Raw genomic sequence first — 26,066 nt, forward strand, 5'->3', positions numbered from 1 at the left:
TCGTGCACCCCTGATGGCTGTCGTTCATCGGCGATGAAGGCTGGAAGTTGGACGTCAGTACTGCAAGTGGAAGTCCACCGAGTGCCGACAGGTGGCCTCTCAGATGACAGGTGGCTGTTGGCGGGTACGTTACGAAACGCCTCAAAGCAAACAGTCTGCAATGCTCTTCGGAAGGGCCCAGATCGGATGAGGGAGCATTATGGTCTGGAGAATGTTTTCGTTGCATTTTCTCGGTGATCTCGTCGTTCTGGAAGGCACAGTACATCAACACAAGTAAGCATCTACTCTTGGGTATCATGTCCACCCCCATATGCAGTCTGTTTTTCCTCAGTACGATAGCATCTACCAGAAGCATAATGCAACATGTCACGTTGCTCGTGGTTCAGAGAGCACCACGATGAGTTTGCCGCACTCCCCTGGTCACTGGACTCCCTGTATTTAAACACGACTGAGAATGTGTGGGACCGCCTCTATCGGGCTGTTCGCGCCTTGGATCCTCAGCCTAGAAACCTAGAGCAACTGGCTGCGGCACTGGAGTCGCAATGGCTCCACATCCCTGTTTGTACCTTCCGGAACCTCACTGATTCTCTTCCTGCACGTCTCGCAGCAGTTCGCGCTGCAAAAGGTGAATATTCAGGCTTTTGACCGGTGGTCATGTTAATGTAACTGGGCGGTGTAATTGAAAACATTTGTGCTACTTTTGGCACTGGAGAAGATATAGTGGTGGGTTGCATAAAAAATGTCACCAGACTGAGGAATAAAGAAAAAACAATTGCGCGTCATACTCTCACTCTGAGCGATCCAAATGGTTCAAATGGCTCTGAGCACTATGGGACTTATCATCTGAGGTCATCAGTCCCCTAGAACTTAGAACCACTTAAACCTAACTAGCCTAAGGACGTCACACACATCCATGCCCGAGGCAGGATTCGAACCTGCGACCGTAGCAGTCGCGCAGTTCCGCACTGGAGCGCCTAGAACAGCTCGGCCACCGCGGCCGGCTTCTGAGTGATTCGTCCAAATTTGATTACGTTTATAGATAGTTCACCTATAGGTTTTGATGAGTGAGTTTGCGAGTATAAAAATATATGACTTAAATTGATATATACGTTGATGGTACTGATTTGGAAGCTTAAAATTTTTACACCGCCAAGGGACCATATATCTTAGTATTTTACATAAATTTCAACTTGCTACCTGTACCCATTCCTGAGAATAATGGGTCTTATCGGGCGTACATACAGACAGGCAGACATAAATAAGTTTTATATGATATATTCACAAACTAACAATTTTCGAATTTTTTCCGTTACTCGTACTGTGAATCTTGCTTCCTGCCAAATTTCGTGAGTCTAGGTCAACGGGAAGTCCACTATAGGTTTTGATGAATGAATTTTATCCGTATTGGATGCTGTCGAACTCCGTGACTGTTCCTTTATAGGGTGTAGAAAAATACCCGCTACCAGTCACAATAAAAGGTTATTTATTTGTCACACGACCGGTTTCGGGCTTGCGCCCATCCTCAGGTGTTTATACATTCATGTAGATGTTTATACTGTTGGACATCACTGTATAAATAACCCGACTGTATAAATACAGTGATGGTTCAAATGGCTCTGAGCACTATGGGACTTAACTTATGTGGTTATTAGTCCCCTAGAACTTAGAACAGCTTAAACCTAACTAACCTAAGGACATCACACACATCCATGCCCGAGGCAGGATTCGAACCTGCGACGGTAGCGGTCTCGCGGTTCCATAAATAAAGTGATCTCCAACAGTATAAACATGTACATGAATGTACAAACACCTGAGGATGGGCGCAAGCCCGAAACTGGTCGTGTGATATAAATAACCCGACTGTATAAATACAGTGATCTCCAAAAGTATAAAAATGTACATGAATGTATAAACACGTGTGGATGGGCGCAAGTCCGAAACCGGTCGTATGAAAAATAAATAACCTCTTATTGTGACTGGTAGCGGATATTTTTCTACACCCGTTGATGAATGAGTTTGCGAGCATCAAAATATGTGATTTAAATTGGCGATTCTTTTGACTGCATTGAATTAGAAGCTTCATTTTTTACACCACCAAGGGGCCATAGACCTTAATATTTTATAGAACTTGATACCTGTAACCGATCCTGAGAAAAGGGGGTCTTGACAGCCGAACAGACAGACGCAGAAGTGAGTGCATGATCCCCCTCGTAAAAGACAATAGGAATAGCGTTCTCGAACACGTTCTTTAAATGTCTTGTCCACGGCGACATCAAGCATCAGCCGTTTTGAAGTCATACTTCCAAGTAAAACAACTATGTCCGTATTCAGTACAACAATTTTCTTCTTTATTTCAGGTGTGAGGTGCCGTTTTAGATTTATCTGAATGAATCACGGTCCGTAACTCCTTATCCGTAGCACTTCAACATTCCCAATGCTCGTAACCTGTGGCCTCTTCCTGTCTGGCCACGTTTTGTCGGGCCTACATGTTGACAAGGCTGTTTCGAATACGCTTCAGATGTTTCGAGGGGAAGCCCTTACACGTCCTCCATTACATTTCCAATCTCTCCCCACGTGATTTCCATATTTTTGCAGACCTGAAGAAAGATACTCTTGGCCGTCGCTTTGACTCAGTCGAAGAGGTGCACACCTCACAATCATGGTTCTACATCTGCATCTACATTTCTACTCCGCAAGCCACCCAACGGTGTGTGTCGGAGGGCACTTTACGTGCCACTGTCATTTCCTCCCTTTTCTGTTCCAGTCGCGTATGGTTCGCGGGAAGAACGACTGTCTGAAAGCCTCCGTGCGCGCTCGAATCTCTCTTAATTTTAGATTCGTGATCTCCTCGGGAGGTATAAGTAGGGGGAAGCAATATATTCGATACCTCATCCAGAAACGCACCCTCTCGAAACCTGGCGAGCAAGCTACACCGCGATGCAGAGCGCCTCTCTTGCAAGGTCTGTCACTTGAGTTTGCTAAACATCTCCGTAACGCTATCACGATTACCAAATAACCCGGTGACGAAACGCGCCGCTCTTCTTTGGATCTTCCGTAGGCAATCGCGAACGTTGTTCCATGAATGCATTGACCGTTTTGTTTCACAGTGGAATAAATGTCTTAACAGATTCGGAGATTAATATTAAAATAGGAAACAGTTTACTTACTCTTTTCCCATCTGTCTCGTTTTCATTTGACTACCCATTATAGTTCGTGCCACACGATTTTAATCTTAACATTGGGGCTAAGTTGTATTATCCCATGATCTGACGACGGGCTGTGCTCGGAACGCATTAAACAAATACATTTTGAACAAGTGGACATTTTTTATTGGCGACCAAATGAAAGAGTGAGAAAGATGTGATCAGTATTCACATAAATGTCGCAGGCCTTCTGTACGACTTTTTGTCGCCCTTTAACTAACCTCCTGGGTCAGAGGTAGGCAGCTGATCTTTAGTTAGCTTGATATAGTCATATAGATGTGTAGAGAATTACTATGGGCTCACCACTCAACACACCCGAGTAAATCCGTGGAGCAATGCAATCCATACGTCAATACATCGCCCAATTTTCTCGCGTGTCGCACAACGCTATGGCGGATGCTGTATGGTGCGGTGACCGCGTGAAATTAATCACCAACGTCAAATTGTGCTACGTGTGCGGATACGCGTGGATGAGCGTGTGACGGCCGACGCGGTGAAGCGGACTCAATCAGCTAGTTTCATATTTTCGCGCGAAGTGTGTAACACATATTTTAGACATATTTCGTATCTGTATCGATGTTTCTATGTCTGTTTGTAGAGTTGCTTATGTAAAGTGTTGTATCTGTCATTCAAATTCTTTGACTATACATACACTGCTGGCCACCGTAAATGCAACACCCTGAAGGAAGCATCCGAATCAAGTGAAATTTACACCATGGGTTTGCAGCGATGAGATATGCAACTGATTAGAATTTCAGCGCAGACTCACTTCACGCGCGCCTGTGGCGCCACCTCATAGCGCCATTTAAGGCTTGGCGATTTCGACGAGTGTACGTTCGGCACGTGTGTTTACCTTGTGGTTGTTTCACAAGACGATCAGTTATGCCTCGTAGACAACAGCGAACATCTTTTGATCAAGTAATCCGAGTTCGACAGAGGAAGGATAGTGGCTTACCGAGATTGTGGCTTATCATATAGAGAAATCGCTAGTCGTGTTGGACGAAACCAAACAACTGTAATGCGGATATGTGACCGTTGGATGCAGGAGGGTACGACGGACCGACGTGGTCGATCGCATTCACCTCGGTGCACCACTGCACGTGCTGATAGGCAAATTGTGCGCATGGCAGTGACGGATCGCTCAATGACATCCCATACCATAGCACAGCACATTGCGTCTGTAACGCATCATCCATTGTCTGCGCGTACCATTCGACGCCGTTTACAGCAGAGTGGTCTTTCCGGAAGACGTCCATTGCTTCGTCTACCATTGACGCAGAACCACAGACGTCTCCGTCGCCAATGGTGTGATGACAGACGGATGTGGACGGCAGAATGGAATGACGTTGTCTTTACTGACGAGGCACGCTTCTGTCTGCAGCACCACGATGGTCGGATTCGAGTGTGGAGACACCGTGGAGAGAGGATGCTGGACAGCTGCATTATGCACCGCAAGACTGGACTTGCACCGGGTATTATGGTATGGGGCGGTATTGGATATTACTCTCGCACGCCTCTAGTACGCATTGCCGGTACTTTAAATAGCCGGCGCTACATATCCGAGGTGCTGGAGCCAGTTGTCCTTCCTTACCTTCAGGGCTCGGCCACAGGATAATGCGCGACCACACGTGGCACGCATTGTCCAAAGGTTCTTCGTCAATAACCAGATTGAATTGCTTCCCTGGCCGGCTCGCTCTCCGGATCTTTCGCCGATAGAAAACATGTGGTCCATGGTTGCTCAACGAGTGACCCAGATTACATCCCCAGCTGCCACACCAGATGATCTTTGGCAACGTGTGGAAGCTGCTTGGGCTGCTGTACCCCAGGAACACATCCAACGTCTCTTTGACTCAATGCCGAGACGTGTGGCAGCGGTGATCTCCAACAATGGCGGCTACTCTGGCTACTGATTCTGGCAGGAACCACATGTCACAGACGTCTGTAAACGTAATCATTTGATACTTGGGCAACATGTTATCTACAAAATAAATTTTGTTGTGCTACCTCTTGTCTTTCTTGGTGTTGCATTTACGGTGGCCAGCAGTGTACATACTTCAGTTATGCGAACTTTTGGAACGATGTTGTTTAAACTGTGCTTGTGGATGTAAATAATTACTGGATGATTGTTATATAATGTACTGTAAATGACTTGGTCCATAGTTAGGGAATGTAGGGTTCAATGTAAAAGAGGTGGGGAAGCCTCGCAGCTGCGGAAGTAGCCTGGCGGAGTGGAAAAGGTGTGGCTGGTGCGCGAGTGGCAAACCATCCTTTGTGATGGGTAAGGAGTCTGGGCTGAGCAGTGCTGTGGTTAACATCTCGCTAGCAGTAGCGCATCATTGTGGCTCATATTCTCGGAGTTTTCAGGCCAGAAGAGCTTAAGAGCAGTGTCCTAATTTATTACGGAAAGGCTCATTCGGCAGCTGTAAAAATAGTTGTGATTGCTTCCTAATTTGTAGAGTTATAGTGTTTTAAGTTCAGTTTCATAGTTTGAGAAATACTCCACTTCTAGTTCACTTTTTAATCTGTCTGCAGTCATTTTCTTAAATAATTTTCCTTACTTTGAATGCTGCCTGAAAGTAGTAAAGTTGTTAGTTAAAAGACCAATAATATTGATCAGGGGTGAAAAAGATTATTAATTGTTGCATTTATGCACTTTGAACAGAATTACAAAGTTTTTTCAGAGTTCATTTCATGAGAAAGTGGTTGAACTTGAATTTAATGTTGTGTTGGCATTTGCACAGCCAACTACATTTTGAGTAGGTTAAAAGACTGTTTATCAAAGCACATTTGTTATTTAAAGACGTATAGTTTGTTGTGCTTTACTTAATTGATAATTATTAATGAGAATACTTACCGTTTATCACACATACTTATGTAGTTTTGTTAATGAACATTGTTCTTCAAACCATGAAAGTTTAAGGGCCCACATGTCCTAGGCTAGTTAGCAAAGCAAAGGCTCCTTCAGACCCAGTGTAATTAGATTTGCATTCTGTTTAATTGCTTCCAATTGAGCTTAAGAAAGAAATATTTACTGTGTTAGTTATTCTATTGCATATTGGTTAATGGACAGACATAGAGACCCTGTACTAAGCAATGATGTTGTAGAGTATGAGCATTAAGAGACTCCTAATTTAAATCAGAAGCATTTCATACTCTTCCCCGTTTAGTATTTCTATTACTTTCATGTGTGTTGGTGATTGGTTCTATAAACTAAGGCACATATTGCTGAGAGGCATATGTTACTGTTTGCTGTCTCATTGGCCATTTGTTTGTCTGACTTCCAAGTTAGTAGTACATTTATCTGCAAGGTTGGGTTACTGTGTAGTAATGTGAACAGATATAAAGAAAGAATTTAGTGTGTAGCCGGCCGGAGTGGCCGTGTGGTTCTAGGCGCTACAGTCTGGAACCGAGCGACCTCTACGGTCGCAGGTTCGAATCCTGCCTCGGGCACGGATGTGTGTTATGTCGAAGTTAAGTCGCATAGTGCTCAGAGCCATTTGAACCTTTTTTTTTTTTTTTTTTTTTAGTCTGTAAATCAAGGGAGGTTAGGTTAGCCTTAGCAATCCCTTTTGCTTTATTATATTGCTTGACACAAAAATATCGACTTAGGATGCCGACCGATATTAATACGTAATATTACAACTTGCTTTTGTGCTGAGAGAATGTCTGTTCCTGACCAACCTATTTACTGTTGGTTTTACTCAGCTGGACTGTTTCGCAAACGAATCCTAGTCTGATTGTTCTGTTCCCATTAGGTTATCCCATGGTCACAACTTTCTCAAAAATTCCTCGCAGAGGTTTAACGTTGGTATTGATTGACGTGAAGGTGGTTGGTGTTAACGTTACAAGTGGACTCGGTTTGCGGCTTGTGTTTCAATTTACACTGTCTAAAATTTTGATCACTGCTGTTGATCACTTGTGTGCAAGTACATCTATACCCTTCAAAGCACAGCCAAAAGCTTGCCAAGGTGTATGTCCCATTGTGCCAGTTATTAGGGCTTTTTCCCCTTCTAGTCATGTATTTTGTGCACGGGTGCTTTTTCTGCTGACTCTAAATATGATCCAACAATATGCATACCGGTCAAAGGGGGCACTACTTTTGATTATTATCCATTTTACACATGCAGGTTAATCAAAGCACATTCAGCATTTTGGCAATCAAGTAGCGAATCTATCATCATATCGTTACAGCTGCAGTGGACATGTTAGAGCTAATTAAGCCCCGACGTAACTACGAATCAGTCTTTGATCAGAGGGAACACTCATATAGTATGCTGCATTGTTTTGTAGTACAGGTGAATTCTGAATTTGGTACCTTAAATCACAGGATAAAAGAAACTGAAGTAGAGCTTCAGACACCTCTGTATAAATATAATTTCAGCTGCGTTGCTGGAGAAACCAGATGGCAAGATGATATCATTTCGTATAGCTTTAAATAATTCTAAATGTTGTAAATAAAACAAAGGGTCTTAATGCAAACTGAAATGAATACAACGCGTAGTTACTTAGCGAATTTATCTCGTGGTCTAACAACAAATACGTTCCGTCTAAAGTTAATTAGCTCACATAGAAAAACGTAAATATTAACGTGTGACGTGCCACAATATGCTTCTTTGGCGAGGTGTTATATGCTAACAAACAAAGTGGATTGCTCCATCAAAAAATGTAGATAACTATATACAGGTAAAGAGGTTTTAAGTTTTACTCATACAGCAAAGTACGCACCTCTATGCGTGTTATCATTAAAAAACTCGTTTTAATATCTCGAACCATTTATGAAATACAGTGGGTTTTAGGACCACGTGTTTCCCGTTGTGCATGGTCATAACTGGGCGCATAGCTACATTTCATATATAGAAACATATTGTAACACCTATTTTCGACCTATTGTGTATCTGTATCGATATTTAAATGTCAGTTTGTAGTGTTGCTCCTACAGAATGTTGTATCTGTCATGGAAATTCTGTGACTATATAAACGTATTTGAGTTATGTGAATTTTTTGAACGATGTTGTTTAAACTATGCTTGTGGATTTAAATAACTACTGGAATGATTGTTATACAGGGCTATTACAAATGATTGAAGCGATTTCATAAATTCACTGTAGCTCCATTCATTGACATATGGTCACGACATACTACAGATACGTAGAAAAACTCAAAGTTTTATTCGGCTGAATCCGCACTTCAGGTTTCTGCCGCCATAGCTCTCGAGAGCGCAGTGAGACAAAATGGCGACAGGAGCCGAGAAAGCGTATGTCGTGCTTGAAATGCACTCTCATCAGTCAGTCATAACAGTGCAACGACACTTCAGGACGAAGTTCAACAAAGAGCCACCAACTTCTAGCTCCATTCGGCGATGGTATGCGCAGTTTAAAGCTTCTGGATGCCTCTGTAAGGGGAAATCAACGGGTCGACCTGCAGTGAGCAAAGAAACGGTTGAACGCGTGCGGGCAAGTTCCACGCGTAGCCCGCGGAAGTCGACGAATAAAGCAAGCAGGGAGCTAAACGTACCACAGCCGACGGTTTGGAAAATCTTACGGAAAAGGCTAAAGCAGAAGCTTCACCGTTTACAATTGCTACAAGTCCTGACATCCGATGACAAAGTCAAACGCTTTGAATTTTCGGCGCGGTTGCAACAGCTCATGGAAGAGGATGCGTTCAGTGCGAAACTTCTTTTCAATGATGAAGCAACATTTTTTCTTAATGGTGAAGTGAACAGACACAATGTGCGAATCTGGGCGGTAGAGAATCCTCACGCATTCGTGCAGCAAATTCGCAATTCACCAAAAGTTAACGTGTTTTGTGCAATCTCACGGTTTCTGCGAAAAAAACGTTACAGGATACGTGTATCTGGACATGCTGGAAAATTGGCTCATGCCACAACTGGAGACCGACAGCGCAGACTTCAACTTTCAACAGGATGGTGCTCCACCGCACCTCCATCATTATGTTCGGTATTTCTTAAACAGGAGATTGGAAAACCGATGGATCGGTCGTGGTGGAGATCATGATCAGCAATTGATGTCATGGCCTCCACGCTCTCCCGACTTAACCCCATGCGATTTCTTTCTGTGGGGTTATGTGAAAGATTCAGTGTTTAAACCTCCTCTACCAAGAAACGTGCCAGAACTGCGAGCTCGAATCAACGATGCTTTCGAACTCATTGATGGGGACATGCTGTGCCGAGTGTGGGAGGAACTTGATTATCGGCTTGATGTCTGCCGAACCACTAAAGGGGCACATATCGAACATTTGTGAATGCCTAAAAGAACTTTTTGAGTTTTTGTATGTGTGTGCAAAGCATTGTGAAAATATCTCAAATAATAAATTTATTGTAGAGCTGTGAAATCGCTTCAATCATTTGTAATAACCCTGTATAATGTACTCTAAATGACTTGGTCCACAGTTAGGGAACGAAGGGTTGAATTTAGAAGATGTGGAAAAGCCCCGCAGCTGCGGAAGAAGCCTGGCGGAGTGGAAAAGGTGTGGCTGGATCGCAAGTCGCAACTTGTCCTTTGTGATGAGTACGGAGTCTCGGCTGAGCAGCGCTGCAATTAACATCTCACTAGCAGTAGCAGATCATTATGGCTCATATTCTTGGAGTTTTGAGGCCAGAAGAGCTCAACAGCGGTATTTATGGTCCTCGGATGCTCCATTTGGTGGTACTATTATCATGGCATGGTTTATGGCAGTGTAGAAGTATAATTTCGACGCCAAGAAGATCTGTAACAGGGCGAGGCCAACAGTACTGCCATGACTGCATCGCCGCCACAACAGCAGCCACTGCAAATTAAGCCACCAATACTACCAGCCTTCCACTAAATTGTTTACATTTGGCTCTCTGTAAATGGACCAGGTGTTTGTTAAATTTGGTTGATTTTGATGATAACCGTGGTGTTGCTAAAAAGTCTATCTTACACCCGTGATTATCCCAAATTACAAACCTGGACAGCAATCCTATCCCAGTGAACTTAATTCCGAGTGTTCTATTACGGAAAGGCTTATTCGGCAGCTGTAAAAATAGTTGTGACTGCTTTCTGATGTGTGAAGTTATAGTGTTTAAAGCCCAGTTTTATAGTTTGAAAAATGCTCCACTTCCAGTGCGTTTTCAAATCAACCTACAGTCATTTCCTTAAATAACCCGCCTTACTCGAAAAGCTGCCTGAAAATAGTAAAGGCGTTGGTTAAAAGAACAATAATAATGATCTAAAGTGAAAAAATGATTAATAGTTGCATTTATGCACTATGATCAGAATTACAAAGTTTCATCAGTGTTCATTTCATGAGAAAGTGTTTGAACTTGAATTTAATGTTGTGTTGGCATTTGCACAGCAAACTATATTTTGAGTTATCAAAGAAAGCAAAATATTCAGTAACCAACGATTCGGTAATTAATACAAGCAGAATGGCTGCAGTAATTGTGAAAAAATCAAAAAAGAAATGGTCGTTGGAAGGATTTGTTCAGCACATACAAAGATCAAAACAACCTTCGGTGGAACTGAAAGCACGGCGCCAACACTACGATTTCAGAGGGAATTTCATCGCTAGACACAGAGGATAGGCCGGCCGTGGTGGCCGAGCGGTTCTAGGCGCTTCAGTACGGAACAACGCGGTTCCTACGGTCGCAGGTTCGAATCCTGCCTCGGGGATGGATGTGTGTGATGTCCTTAGGTTAGTTAGGTTTAAGTACTTAGTAGTTCTAAGTCTAGTTTAGAGAACTGAGACCTCAAAAGTCCCATAGTGCTTAGAGCCATCTGAACCGCAAGGGATAGGCCAGACAGGTGGAAAGCTTATGGTGGAGGCCTGTACGAGGAGGATCTGTCGGATGACGTGATAGAAGACTTGGGAGCAGATATAGAAGAAATAGCAGATCCAGTTTTAGAGTCAGAGTTTAACAGAGCTTTGGAAGACTTACCATCAAATACAGCGGTAGAATTAGTTAACTTTTCTTCGGAATTTTTCAAATCATTAGGGACAACCAAGCGATTATCCAAGTCGGTATGCAGAACCTATAAGACTGGAAGATACCGTCAGACTTTCGTAAAAATATCATCTACACAATCCTGAAGATAGCACGGGGAGATAAATGCGAGAACTATCGCACAATCAGCTTATCATCTCATGAATTTACTGACAAGAATAATGTTCAGAAGAATGAAATAGAAAACAGATTAACTGTTGCATGACGTTTAGTGTGGCTGTAGGCGTAAGGCACCAAAGAGGAATTTCTGACTTGCGTTTGATAATGTAAGATCTCTTGCTAAAAGAAAACTGGAATAGTGTTTCCGAACACGGTCTTCAAGTGGCTTGTTTACGTCGGCATCAAGCATCAGTGGTTTTGAAGTCAACCCTCCATGTACAAAACACTAAATTTGTCTTCAATAAAGCAACTTTATTCTTTACTTTAGGTGTGACGTGACTTTGAAATGCATAATATAGCTCTTCTACTGGCTGCGAATCAAAACAATACCCACCCAATACGACATTAATTCTGTTGTCATCCAATATTTTTCTTGGCAACTAATCACTGACCAGTTAGGGAAATTTTTCCTGAACAATGTTTAATGCTTCAGAATAACGTAAGTAGACTTCATCTTTCCCTCCTATGCAGTAAATTCCATTATCAGGGCAATCCTCTGATATTCGTTTCCAGATGATCTTAATGAATTCCTTTTATGGTCCCTACCGTATTGCTCGGCATATCCCCAAGGACTGACGTCTCGTCGGCTTTACCAGTCTGGTGTGGAAGATAAAACGTGCCGTTGCCGCATTCGGGTTACGTGCCTGTGGAAATTAACGAATTTCACGGTAAATCTTTGTGCTAGTAAAGTACTTCGTCAAATAGAGACCACTTGTACTCATAAATCTACGGTACCCACCAATGTTGTTGTTGAGGTCTTCACTCCTGAGACTGGTTTGATGCAGCTCTCCATGCTACTCTATCCTGTGCAAGCTTCTTCATCTCCCAGTACCTACTGCAACATACATCCGTCTGAATCTGCTTAGTGCATCCATCTCTTGGTCTCCCTCTACGATTTTTACCCTTCACGCTGCCCTCCAATACTAAATTGGTGATCCCTTGATGCCTAAGAACATGTCCTACCAACCGATCCCTTCTTCTAGTCAAGTTGTGCCACAAACTCCTCTTCTCACCAATTCTATTCAGTACCTCCTCATTAGTTATGTAATCTACCCATCTAATCTTCAGCGTTCTTCTGTAGCACCACATTTCGAAAGCTTCTATTCTCTTCTTGTCCAAACTATTTATCGTCCTTGTTTCACTTCCATACATGGCTACACTCCATACAAATACTTTCAGAAACGATTTCCTGACGCTTAAATCTATACTCGATGTTAACAAATTTATCTTCTTCAGAAACGCTTTCCTTGCCATTGCCAGTCTACATTTTATATCCTCTCTACTTCGACCATCATCAGTTATTTTGCTCCCCAAATAGAAAAACTCCTTTACTTCTTTAAGCGTCTCATTTACTAATCTAATTCTCGCAGCATCACCCGGTTTAATTCGACTACATTCCATTATCTTCGTTTTGCTTTTGTTGATGTTCATCTTATATCCTCCTTTCAAGACACTGTCCATTCCATTCAACTGCTCTTCCATGTCCTTTGCTGTCTCTGATAGAATTACAATCTAATCGGCAAACCTCAAAGTTTTTATTTCTTCTCCGTGGATTTTAATTCCTAACATCGGGGATAGGCTACAACCCTGTCTCACTCCCTTCCCAACCATTGCTTCCGTTTCATGCCCCTCAACTCTTATAACTGCCATCTGGTATCTGTACAATTTGTAAATAGCCTTTCGGTCCCTGTATTTTACCCCTGCCGCCTTCAGAATTTGAAAGAGAGTGTTCCAGTCAACATTGTCAAAAGCTTTCTCTAAGTCTACAAACGCTAGAAACGTAGGTTTGCCTTTCCTTAATCTAGCTTATAAGACAGGTCGTAGGGTCAGTATTGCCTCACGTGTTCCTATATTTCTACAGAAACCAAACTGATCTTCCCCGAGGTCGGCTTCTACCAGTTTTTCCATTCGTCTGTAAGGAATTCGCGTTAGTATTTTGCAGCCGTGACTTACTAAACTGATTGTTCGGCAATTTTCACATGTGTCAGTACCTGCTTTCTTTGGGATTGGAATTATTATATTCTTCTTGATGTCTGAGGATGTTTCGCCTGTCTCATACATCTTGCTCACCAGATGGGAGAGTTTTGTCAGGGCTGGCTCTCCCAAGGCTGTCGGTAGTTCTAATGGAATGTTGTCTACTCCCGGGGCCTTGTTTCGACTTAGATCTTTCAGTGCTCTGTCAAACTCTTCACGCAGTATCGTATCTCCCATTTCATCTTCATCTACATTCTCTTCCATTTCCGTAGTACTGCCCTCAAGTACATCGCCCTTGTATAGACCCTCTGTATACTCCTTCCACCTTCCTATTTTCCCTTCTTTGCTTAGAACTGGATTTCCATCTGAGCTCTTGACATTCATACAAGTGATTCTCTTTTCTCCAAAGGTCTCTTTAATTTTCCTGTAGGCAATATCTATCTTACCCCTAGTGAGATATGACTCGACATACTTACATTTGTCCTCTAGCCATCCCTGCTTAGCCATTTTGCACTTCCTGTTGATCTCATTTTTGAGACGTTTGTATTCCTTTTTGCCTGCTTCATTTACTGCATTTTTATATTTTCTCCTTTCATCAATGAAATTCAATATATCTTCTGTTACCAAAGGATTTCTACCAGCCCTCGTCTTGTTACCTACTTGATCCTCTGCTGCCTTCACTATTTCATCCTTCAAAGCTACCCATTTCTCTTCTACTGTATTTCTTTCCCCCATTCTTGTTCGTTCCCTAATGCTCTTCCTGGAACTCTGTACAACCTCTGGTTCTGTCAGTTTATCCAGGTCCCATCTCCTTAAATTCCCACCTTTTTGCAGTTTCTTCAGTTTTAATCTACAGTTCATAGCCAATAGATTGTCGTCAGAGTCGACAACTGCCCCTGGAAATGTCTTACAATTTAAAACCTGGTTCATAAATCTCTGTCTTACCATTATATAATCTACCTGACACCTTCCAGTATCTCCAGGCCTCTTCCATGTATACAACCTTCTTTCATGATTCTTGAACCAAGTGTTGGCTATGATTAAGTTATGCTCTGTGCAAAATTCTAACAGGCGGCTTCCTCTTTCATTTCTTAGCACCATTCCATATTCACCTACTGCGTTTCCTTGTCTTCCTTTTCCTACTATCGAATTGCAGTCACCCTTGACAAATACTCCCACGGAATTCTATATGTGGTATTTTAAAGATATTAGAAACTGCCAAGCCTTGTAGCTGGATTATTTGTCGAAAGATAGATAGCCTATCAATCCTTTTATCTCATTCAAAGGAAAGAATCCTAGCTTCAAGTTCAGGATATTATTCAGCTTCTTGGCGCTATGTAGTATTTTCTTGATGAAATGGCATTTTGCACTTTATTGTCCAATGCGATCCAGCGCTGCACATTAGATTTGTCTCAAGCCATAGTATTTCGCCACCTTCTCTATTAAACGCACTCTTCGTATTACTGAGAATTTCACATTTGGATCATAACTGCGCCGATTCTCGAAGGCTACTGTTGATTTTCTTTCGACTTTACCATTCATTAGTTAAGAATAAATTTTACTCTTTAATTAAATACAGTGCTGGTTTTGTCGTATAAAATTGTGAGTTTGTAAAGGTTTTTTTTTTTTTTTTTTTAAATTACCGCTACCAGTCACAAACTGATTTGTGATTGGAGCGGTAATTTAAAAAAAAAGCACTTTGCATATTTCTTGAGACAGTCACGATCGAAAAATAGTCAAAATGGCTTCAAATTGTGAGGACATTAATACTCGCTGTTTATATGGAACGTCAACAACCTAAGTCAGTTACATTGTTATCTCATACATAGCGATTAATTTCCAAACATTAACGGCACAGTTTGCTCCATTCCGAACTAAGGAATAAGACTCTCTTTTATGTAAAAATATTCCGGTTTTCTTAGGATGGCTCTGGTAAGTTGCACCCCAATTTTTTTGCGGCCCAATTTCGAAGAAAAAGATCGGCTTTTATTCGTGGCAATGCGTTACTATGTTGTACTAGTTTTTTCGTCAGCTGAGACATTTCCAACAACATTTCTCGCTTAGGTGTTCATGTGTCCCGTTTTTTCCACAACTGTAGCTGCTGTTTCATTGTTGAAGCAAATGTCCGTCTTAAACGTAATCCTTGGGTGGAGGCGACCGTGGTGAATACATGAATGTGTGGAGGTGTGTTTCTGCTATTCGTGAAATTTAAAGAGAGAACGGAAGGGGACAGACCAGTTGGCAGCAAGTAGCCTTACATAATATCAAAACAAGTGCCGAACCAGACGACTTCACTGGACAGTCTTATCACCACCAGCTGTCCCAAGCTCTCACTCGACGGGACATTGCCCAATTTTTTGAGATCCAAACCAGAGCTTCGGAGTAATTTCTACTGATTAGGAACTGCAACTTCTCATATTCTACCTTTGAAGTCCAAATACTGCTCCTGAACAATTCTTGCACCACCAGGATTCGAACCCACTACCTATGGGCAAAGCACCGCGACTATGAAGACGGGCTGTAGTAGTTACTTCACAGATTGTAGTGAAACTTAATATTACAAGGCCAAGTGTTTGAATAAACGTCACTTGTCCAATACACAGTTTTGAGCTAAAGAGCCGGTCACCGTGGCCGAGCGGTTGTAGGCGCTTCAGTCCGGAATCGCGCTGTTGCTACTGTCGCGGTTTCGAATCCTGCCTCGGGCATGGATGCATGTGATGTCCTTAGGTTGGTTAGGTTTAAGTAGTTCGAAGTCCAGGGGACTGATGACCTCAGATGTTAAGTCCGATAGTGTTTGAACCACTTGAGCGAAAGAAGCAGTATTTGAATGGAAGGAAGAACTAAAAGAACATGTCTGAAAGTCTACTTGTCACGTAATTTTGGGAGTCGAGACGAAGTATCGTTTTGTAAGTGAGGCCTATGTAATTGACATACTGACGTTTCAATTAGCAATCTTAAGAGTGTGTCAAATGGATATGGCTATCGACTGTTCAAAGCTGCGTGAGATTTTGCTAAAGAGCGCTTATAATAGAGATCTGTACATTTATGAGTTAAGTGCTGGCAATGATACTAGGTGGGATGCACTTAATGATGTATAAATGTCGTATGACGACATCTATAAAAAGAAAGAAAGAATTTCACTTCCAAACTAGAAATAAGGAAGTTACGAGGATCTTTTTTTACGCTGAACTTGGTTGTTACTCTGTACTTAAGCTGATTAAAGACCTCCAGTTTTGCACTTAGATTTCTAAACACAGCACAAAAATATATTCCGAGAAGTGATAAGATAATAGAAATAAGACTGTTTAAACGCTGCAGAGCCTGCTCGCGTGTGAATCATGCGCGCCCTTCGAATGGATTACGTGACACTCTTTTCTACAAATAAGCCAGTGTAGCGTTACACCTAAAACGCCAGCATGTGAAAAATTATATGTCGAAGGCATAATTTATCTCACAGAATATTTTATCACCAGCGTCGACTAATGTAATGGCTATCGGCTCATTTCTTATGGGATTCCTGAAGGAAACACTGTACAAAAGCTAACTCAGAGTAGTCGAGAAATACTAGAAAATACTGTCTGCTGTTACACGCTACACATTACCGCCAACGCTTACTGAATAATTAAACCTCCGCTGCTTGAGCCAGTGTAGACAATTGATAAATGTTACCCTCGAACTCGAAAATTAAAATGTGTTTCTTTCAAAGGTTTACGCGTTTTTTCCCTCTACCGCATGTCTTTATAAATGTATCCACGAAGTTTGATTGTCCTACGATCACTTGATTTTCACGGGACCCTCTCAAGTAGTGGAAGTTCAATTATAACCACCCTGTACATTCACGCGTGCTCTTCGTCAAGTCGCTATTTCAATAACACCACATTTTATAAATAATAGTTAAGAGCCAACGGTGAGAGCTACAGCTGTAACTTTGAAATGGATCACGCGGTCCTCAACATACAGTAATTGCGTAACTCAGAGGAAAGATCAACTTTGTGATGAGGACAGTCCGCGGGACGCAACCCAAAATGCGGTCGCAGACCGCCAGACGCCGCGTCGTGTCAATCGGCCGTAACGAGACAGCGGGCCACTGTGGCGGACAGATGACCTCTCCGATACTTGCCGAACTGCCGTGACGTCACTGGCCGGCTGGTTAACATGTGCGAAAGCTGTTTCAGCTTCCGAGCGGCAACGCAGCGGCGGAGCTAGAGCAAAACAGATGCGCTGCCCGGTGATCGGCTTCAACTCACTCCAGAACAGATACAAATACCACTGATACCGACAAGCCGATTCTCTATTTATTGACCAGTCGTTATGCTGTGTGCTCCCTGCCGCCGTTGGATAAGCAGCTGCAGCAGCAAGTCGTATACTCCTAGCTCACTCATCTGTTACACAGTTTAATTCTTAATTTCTTTGCGTGTTTTTGGTACTTGCATTGTTTAATTCATAAATTTCGGGCGTATTATAGCATTTGAGAGTTGTAGCATCGCGTTTTAGTACCTGAATAGTGTAAAATCGCGCAGTCTCCTTCCGCTGCCGAGCAGTGTGTCAGCAGTGCGCAAGTAGAAGCATTACTGCATTTACTAGGCAAACTTGTATTTTAATAACCGTTTAAATTTTGTGTCGATTTGTTTGCGCTCTCTGTAGATTAGTTCAGACGTTCCTTGCACAACAGTTTTTAGCATGGATAGGGACTGCAACTGCTGTGTTCGGATGCAGGCTGAGTTGGCATCCCTTCGCTCCCAGCTTCAGGCAGTGTTGGCTTCGGTCACGCAGCTTGAGGCTGCTGCCAATCGGCATCACTGTGGGGGTCCGAATGGGGGTTTGTCGGGGACGGCCGGCTCGTCCCACGCATCCCCCGATCGGACTACGACTGTGGTTGCCCACGATACTGCCCGCATTCAGGCTGATCCCTCACCTGTGGTAAAGTGGGAGGTCGTCTCAAGGTGTGGCAGGGGGCAAAAAGACATTCCGGAGGGCTGAACGGAAGGCCTCTCCAGTTTGTCTAACGAACCAGTTTCAGGCTCTGTCTCAGGCTGATACTGATCTTCGGCCTGACATGGCTGCTTGTCCTGTTCCAGAGGTTGCCCCTCAGTCTGCAAGATCCGGGCGGTCACAGAGGGTGGGCTTACTGGTAGTTGGGAGCTCCAACGTCATGCGCGTAATGGGGCCCCTTAGGGATATGGCAGCAAGAGAGGGGAAGAAAACCAATGTGCACTCCGTGTGCATACCGGGGGGAGTCATTCCAGATGTGGAAAGGGTCCTTCCGGATGCCATGAAGGGTACAGGGTGCACCCATCTGCAGGTGGTCGCTCATGTCGGCACCAATGATGTGTGTCGCTATGGATCGGAGGAAATCGTCTCTGGCTTCCGGCGGCTATCTGATTTGGTGAAGACTGCCAGTCTCGCTAGCGGGATGAAAGCAGAGCTCACCATCTGCAGCATCGTCGACAGGACTGACTGCGGACCTTTGGTACAGAGCCGAGTGGAGGGTCTGAATCAGAGGCTGAGACGGTTCTGCGACCGTGTGGGCTGCAGATTCCTCAACTTGCGCCATAGGGTGGTGGGGTTTCGGGTTCCGCTGGATAGGTCAGGAGTCCACTACACGCAACAAGCGGCTACACGGGTAGCAGGGGTTGTGTGGCGTGAGCTGGGCGGTTTTTTAGGTTAGATGGCCTTGGGCAAGTACAGAAAGGGCAACAGCCTCAACGGGTGCGGGGCAAAGTCAGGACATGCGGGGACCAAGCAGCAATCGGTATTGCAATTGTAAACTGTCGAAGCTGCGTTGGTAAAGTACCAGAACTTCAAGCGCTGATAGAAAGCACCGAAGCTGAAATCGTTATAGGTACAGAAAGCTGGCTGAAGCCAGAGATAAATTCTGCCGAAATTTTTACAAAGGTACAGGCGGTGTTTAGAAAGGATAGATTGCATGCAACCGGTGGTGGAGTGTTCGTCGCTGTTAGTAGTAGTTTATCCTGTAGTGAAGTAGAAGTGGATAGTTCCTGTGAATTATTATGGGTGGAGGTTACACTCAACAACCGAGCTGGGTTAATAATTGGCTCCTTTTACCGACCTCCCGACTCAGCAGCATCAGTGGCACTACAACTGAGAGAAAATTTGGAATACATTTCACATAAATTTTCTCAGCATGTTATAGTCTTAGGTGGAGATTTCAATTTACCAGATATAGACTGGGACACTCAGATGTTTAGGACGGGTGGTAGGGACAGAGCATCGAGTGACATTATACTGAGTGCACTATCCGAAAATTACCTCGAGCAATTAAACAGAGAACCGACTCGTGGAGATAACATCTTGGACCTACTGATAACAAACAGACCCGAACTTTTTGACTCTGTAAGCGCAGAACAGGGAATCAGTGATCATAAGGCCGTTGCAGCATCCCTGAATATTGAAGTTAATAGGAATATAAAAAAAGGGAGGAAGATTTATCTGTTTAGCAAGAGTAATAGAAGGCAGATTTCAGACTACCGAACAGATCAAAACGAAAATTTCTGTTCCGACACTGACAATGTTGACTGTTTATGGAAAAAGTTCAAGGCAATCGTAAAATGCGTTTTAGACAAGTAAGAGTCGAGTAAAACTGTGAGGAACGGGAAAAACCCACCGTGGTTCAACAACAAAGTTTGGAAACTACTGCGAAAGCAAGGAGAGCTTCACTGCAAGTTTAAACGCAGCCAAAACTTCTCAGACAAACAGAAGCTAAACGATGTCGAAGTTAGCGTAAGGAGGGCTATGCGTGAAGCGTTCAGTGAATTCGAAAGTAAAATTCTATGTACCGACTTGACAGAAAATCCTAGGAAGTTCTGGTCTTACGTTAAATCAGTAAGTGGCTCGAAACAGCATATCCAGACACTCCGGGATGATGAAGGCATTGAAACAGAGGATGACACGCGTAAAGCTGAAATACTAAACACCTTTTTCCAAAGCTGTTTCACAGAGGAGGACCGCACTGCAGTTCCTTCTCTAAATCCTCGCACAAACGAAAAAATGGTTGACATCGAAATAAGTGTCCAAGGAATAGAAAAGCAACTGGAATCACTCAACAGAGGAAAGTCCACTGGACCTGACGGGATACCAATTCGATTCTACACAGAGTACGCGAAAGAACTTGCCCCCCTTCTAACAGCCGTGTACCGCAAGTCTCTAGAGGAACGGAAGGTTCCAAATTATTGGAAAAGAGCACAGGTAGTCCCAGTCTTCAAGAAGGGTCGTCGAGCAGATGCGCAAAACTATAGACCTATATCTCTGACGTCGATCTGTTGTAGAATTTTAGAACATGTTTTTTGCTCGAGTGTCATGTCGTTTTTGGAAACTCAGAAGCTACTCTGTAGGAATCAACATGGATTCCGGAAACAGCGATCGTGTGAGACCCAACTCGCTTTATTTGTTCATGAGACCCAGAAAATATTAGATACAGGCTCCCAGGTAGATGCTATTTTTCTTGACTTCCGGAAGGCGTTCGATACAGTTCCGCACTGTCGCCTGATAAACAAAGTAAGAGCCTACGGAATATCAGACCAGCTGTGTGGCTGGATTGAAGAGTTTTTAGCAAACAGAACACAGCATGTTGTTATCAATGGAAAGACGTCTACAGACAAAGTAACCTCTGGCGTGCCACAGGGGAGTGTTATGGGACCATTGCTTTTCACAATATATATAAATGACCTAGTAGATAGTGTCGGAAGTTCCATGCGGCTTTTCGCGGATGATGCTGTAATATACAGAGAAGTTGCAGCATTAGAAAATTGTAGCGAAATGCAGGAAGATCTGCAGCGGATAGGCTGTTCTGGAAAAAGACCTCCTTGTCGTTTCCGTCTCGGATCATTATTTGTACCATAGTTTACCTTATTAACTATATTTTATCTAAAGCCGAGGCTACGAAGTCTCAAATGGCTCAAATGGTTCAAATTGCTCTGAGCACTATGGGACTTAACATCTATGGTCATCAATCCCCTAGAACTTGGAACTACTTAAACCTAACTAACCTAAGAACAGCACACAACACCCAGTCATCACGAGGCAGAGAAAATCCCTGACCCCGCCGGGAATCGAACCCGGGAACCCGGGCGTGGGAAGCGAGAACGCTACCACACGACCACGAGCTGCGAACGCGAAGTGTCATCATACGAGAGTACAGTCACCGGTACAACGACGTCCTGCTGCAAAAACAGGAAGTAATTCGTCTTTTCATTCCAATTTGCATATATCAAGTAGAAACACGCTTTCAGGAAAGGCTTATTCGTCGGTTGGGACATGATGATCTAAAACTAAGTTTGCAAACATCATTCATACGTACACTGACGACCTAAGTGGCTTACTTGTAACTGTAGCCGCAGCTCTTACCAAACTTCGGTCTAACCACATTAGATGGCGTCATGTATTTCTTATTCAGTGTCACTAGGGTTTCCTATAAAGCAAACCAAATAAAAGTGCTTAATACTACTCATAACCATATATATGTGCCAAAACACTTTGATCACCTGGTTAACACCGTGCTGGTCCACCTCTGGACGGTTCTAGGCGCTTCAGTCCGGAACCACACTGCTGCTATGCTCGCAGGTTCGAATCCTGCCTCGGGCATGGATGTGTGTGACGTCCGTAGGTTAGTTAGGTTTAAGTAGTTCTAAGCCTAGGGGACTTATGACCTCAGATGTTAAGTCCCATAGTGCTTAGAGCCATTTGAACCATTTTTTCCACCTCTGGAACGCAATACAGCAGATATTTCCTGTAGCATGGATACGACAAGTTCTTGATAGCTTTCCGCTGAAATGAGGCACTAGATGTCTATGCACAGCTCACGCAATTCCACTAAATTACAGGCCGTGGTTTGTGGGCGCGAAGCTGGTGCCCGTCGGCGGCCCAGATGTGTTCCATCAGGTTCAGACCAGACAAATGTGGTGTCCAAGCCATCAACATGAGTTCAGTATCACGCTCTTCAAACTACTGCAGCACAATTCTGGTTTTGTGGCTTGAACAGTTACGCTGCTGGAAGACATCAAGCGTAAAGGGAAGCAAGTGCTCTGCAATATTGTTCACGTATTCCGTAAGTGTGATGACGCCATTAGTTACCACCATAGGCTCCATGCGGGGTCAGGTGAATATCAGCATAGCGTAATACTGACCGACCGGTCTGCCTCCGTTTTGCCGCGCATGCTACGATCGGCCGTTCGCTTGGATGACGGGATACCCAGACAAATTCTGGTGCAACAAGAACCTTATTTCATCCAGCCAGGCAACATGTTTCCATAGATCGACGGTCTAGTCTACATGATCGCGTGTGCACTGCGATCGTAACTAAGTTGTAGGATCAACATGGAAACAGGTAGGGTTCTTCTATTGCGGAGTCCCGGCCTGTCTTCGACATCACCGTGCAGTAACTACTCATGGATGACAGGTGGCAGCAGAAGCAGTGGAATGCGTACAAAGCGTGACGGAGGAACACGGAAAACAGCGCAGTCGTTGTCGTAGTGCAGAAACAGAGCAATTTACCCAAAAGGGCACGATCATTGACTTTTGGGGCAAGGGTGGAAATATTTCCGAAACGGCTAAGTTTGTAAACCTGTGCGCATGCCACGGTGCTTACAATGTACCGTGCGTGGCAAAATGGCTGTATCCGAAACCGCTATAGTGTGCAATGAGTCGTAGGTGACCGTGGTCAACAATGTCTACGGAGAGGTCTAGAGTGAATAGCCGTGCAGCTGTCGAGCAACTGTTCTCCCAGATGAACCAATAGGTTGTCAGTAGTGTCTGTTGTGTTAGGGCCTCCACAGCAAGCGCCTGGTTGATGCATCCATGCTGACTACTGTTCATCGGCGGCGACGGCTGGAATTTGCACACCAGTAACGCAACTGGAGGTCCTGTAAGTGACGACAGGTGGCCTTTTCAGATGAATCTCGTTTCTGCTCCATCGAACAGATGACCGTTGGCGCGTACGGTGCGACAACAAACGTTGGATGGGTTCAGGCTGGGGAAGGGAGCGTTATTATCTGGGGAATGATTTTGTACCATTCCCTGGGTGATCTCATCATTCTGGAAGGCAGAAAGGGTCAACACAAGTATGCATCAATCCTTGAAGACCATGTTCACTCCCACCAGCAGTTCGTGTTTCTTCGCCGCGATGGGTTCTACCAGTAGGGCAGTGTGTCACACAGCTCGCAGTGTAATGGCGTGGTTCGAGGGACACAAGTGCGACAGCTGTACTCCCCTGGCCATCAGACTCCCTAAATTTAAGCCTAATCAAGAATCTGTGGGATCGCTTCGATTGGGCTGTTTGCGACATGGATCCTCAACCGAAAAACCTAGCGCAGATGGCCACAGCACTGGAGTCGGCTCCACATCCCTGTCAGTACCTTCAAGAAGTGGTTCAAATGGCTCTGAGCGCTATGGGACTTAACATCTGAGGTCATCCGTCCCCTGCCCGAGGCAGGATTCGAAGCTGCGACCGTAGCAGCAGCGCGGTTCCGGACTGAAGCGCCTGAACCGCTCGGCCATAGCGGCCGGCTACGTTCAAGAACCCCACTGACTCTCTTCCTGCACGTCTCATGCTGCAAAAGGTTGTTATTCAGCTTTCTGACAGGCGGTCACATTGAAGTGACTGAACAGCCTACTTATACCTTTGGTGCTGATTTAACTAATCTCTTTAGGCATGTGTTGACATCCACTTACTTTTTATTTAATGACCAGTATTACGAGCAGACAGATGGAGTTGCGATGGGTAGTCCGTTGTCTCCTGTGATCGCAAATTTGTTTATGGAAGACTTCGAGGAACGTGCATTGGAGTCGGCGCCTTTAAAACCCGCCTGTTTCTTTAGATACGTTGACGATACCTTCGTTGTTTGGCCTCACGGTAGGGAGAATTTGAATGTCTTTCTAGAACATCTGAACTCGATCCACCCGAACATTCGTTTTACGATGGAGGTGGAAAAGGATGATTGCCTTCCCTTTCTCGACGTGTTGGGTAGGAGGAAGGATGATTGATCATTGGGACATGCAGTCTACAGGAAACGTACTCACACCGACTTGTACTTACAAGCTAATAGTTGTCACCATTCGGCTCAGCGTGAAGGGGTACTTCGTACCTTGGTACACAGGGCACATGTCGTTTCTGACGCTGAGACTTTGCCAGCTGAGCTGTCCCATCTTGAAGTTACATTTCGTCAAAATGGTTACAGTGATAGACAGATTGAACGTGCGTTGCGCTATCGAGCAACTGTACATCAGGTGATTGATGATAATTCTGAGTCAACACCTAAGTCTACTGCCTTCTTGCCTTACGTAGGAAACACGTCCAATAAGATCGGTCGTATTTTACGGAAATACGATGTGAAATGTGTTTTCCGACCTCCATCTAAAATTAGAGCACTTTTGAGTTCCGTTAAGGATGATCTTGGACTGCGTAAGGCGGGTGTATATCGTGTCCCTTGTAGCTGCGGCATGGCATATATTGGTCAAACTATCAGGACAGTGGAGGACAGATGTACTGAGCATAAACGGCACACACGATTACAGCAGCCAAATAGATCTGCTATTGCCGAACATTGCTTGGATACTGGTCACCCCATGTTATATAATAACACCGAGATATTGGCATGCACGTCCAGCTATTGGGACAGTGTGATTAGGGAGGCAGTTGAGATTAAATTAGCGAGCAACCTCGTTAACAGGGATGGAGGTTTCTGTTTAAACTCTGTTTGGAATCCGGCTCTCTCCCTTGTCAAAAAACAGAGGAACAGGGTCAATGCTGCCTCACCTGCGAATTCATAGTCTCACTATCGATAGCTCTGACTTTGGTCATCTTTGGTGGCACTAGTGTTCAGTGTGTGTGTGTGTGTGTGTGTGTGTGTGTGTGTGTGTGTGTTATCTTTCCTGCTTCGGTCCGAGAACCGAGGTATTAAATTTGCATGTACGCCGCCTGTCCGTTGCAGTTTGCCTTGAAAATGGCGGGGTGTTCTCCCGCCGAAATATCGGCGGTCGCTGAAAGTGTTACCTGGCTGAATTCCCGGAAGTTATTTGATACTTATACCTTGTACCAGAATTGTATCAGTGTTCAGACGTGGCACAGATTGCCGCCTGTTCCGCTTTATGGAATGGGTGATGCTGCCAACTACACATTCTGTGACGAGGGCTGGACGAGCAACACCTTGTTACCTATTCGTGGTTTCACCGTTCTTCAATTAATCTCCATAGATACTCACGACAGCAGCATGCGTGCAGCCGAGCAGCTTCGCCGTTCCGGAGATGCTCGTTCCCATATCGACTCCGGGTCACAATGCTCTGATCTTTTTCGAAGCCGCTTATGTTTGTAGATCCCGCCACATGTTGTTCGCATCGTCGCTACAGTGATTCAGCATTCGTGACTCTTCGCCTGTATACTTGCCTTTCCTTACTGCGCCACGTGTCCACAGCACCGCCAGGCGGCATTCAATTCCCCGATGGGCAATGGTTCATACACACACTGACAAAAATGAAAAGATGGAAAGAGTTACGCCACGAGGCGCCAGTGTGTTGTATATCAAATTATAAAATTACTCATTGCGTAGCTCTTCCATTATTTGTACAAGTGAATCATGGTCATTGATCCAAGATTAGGTCTAAAATTCTTCAAATGCTTCAGGTTTTTTCGGTGTCAAGAGGTATAATGTTTTTAATATAGATGAGTTTCAAAATATCTGTTGTAGTTAGTTTTCAGAGAAGTATTTTAGAACTGTTTCACATGATGGTTTTGC

The sequence above is a fragment of the Schistocerca cancellata genome, chromosome 1, assembly GCF_023864275.1.
Source record: "Schistocerca cancellata isolate TAMUIC-IGC-003103 chromosome 1, iqSchCanc2.1, whole genome shotgun sequence".
Classification (NCBI taxonomy): domain Eukaryota; kingdom Metazoa; phylum Arthropoda; class Insecta; order Orthoptera; family Acrididae; genus Schistocerca; species Schistocerca cancellata.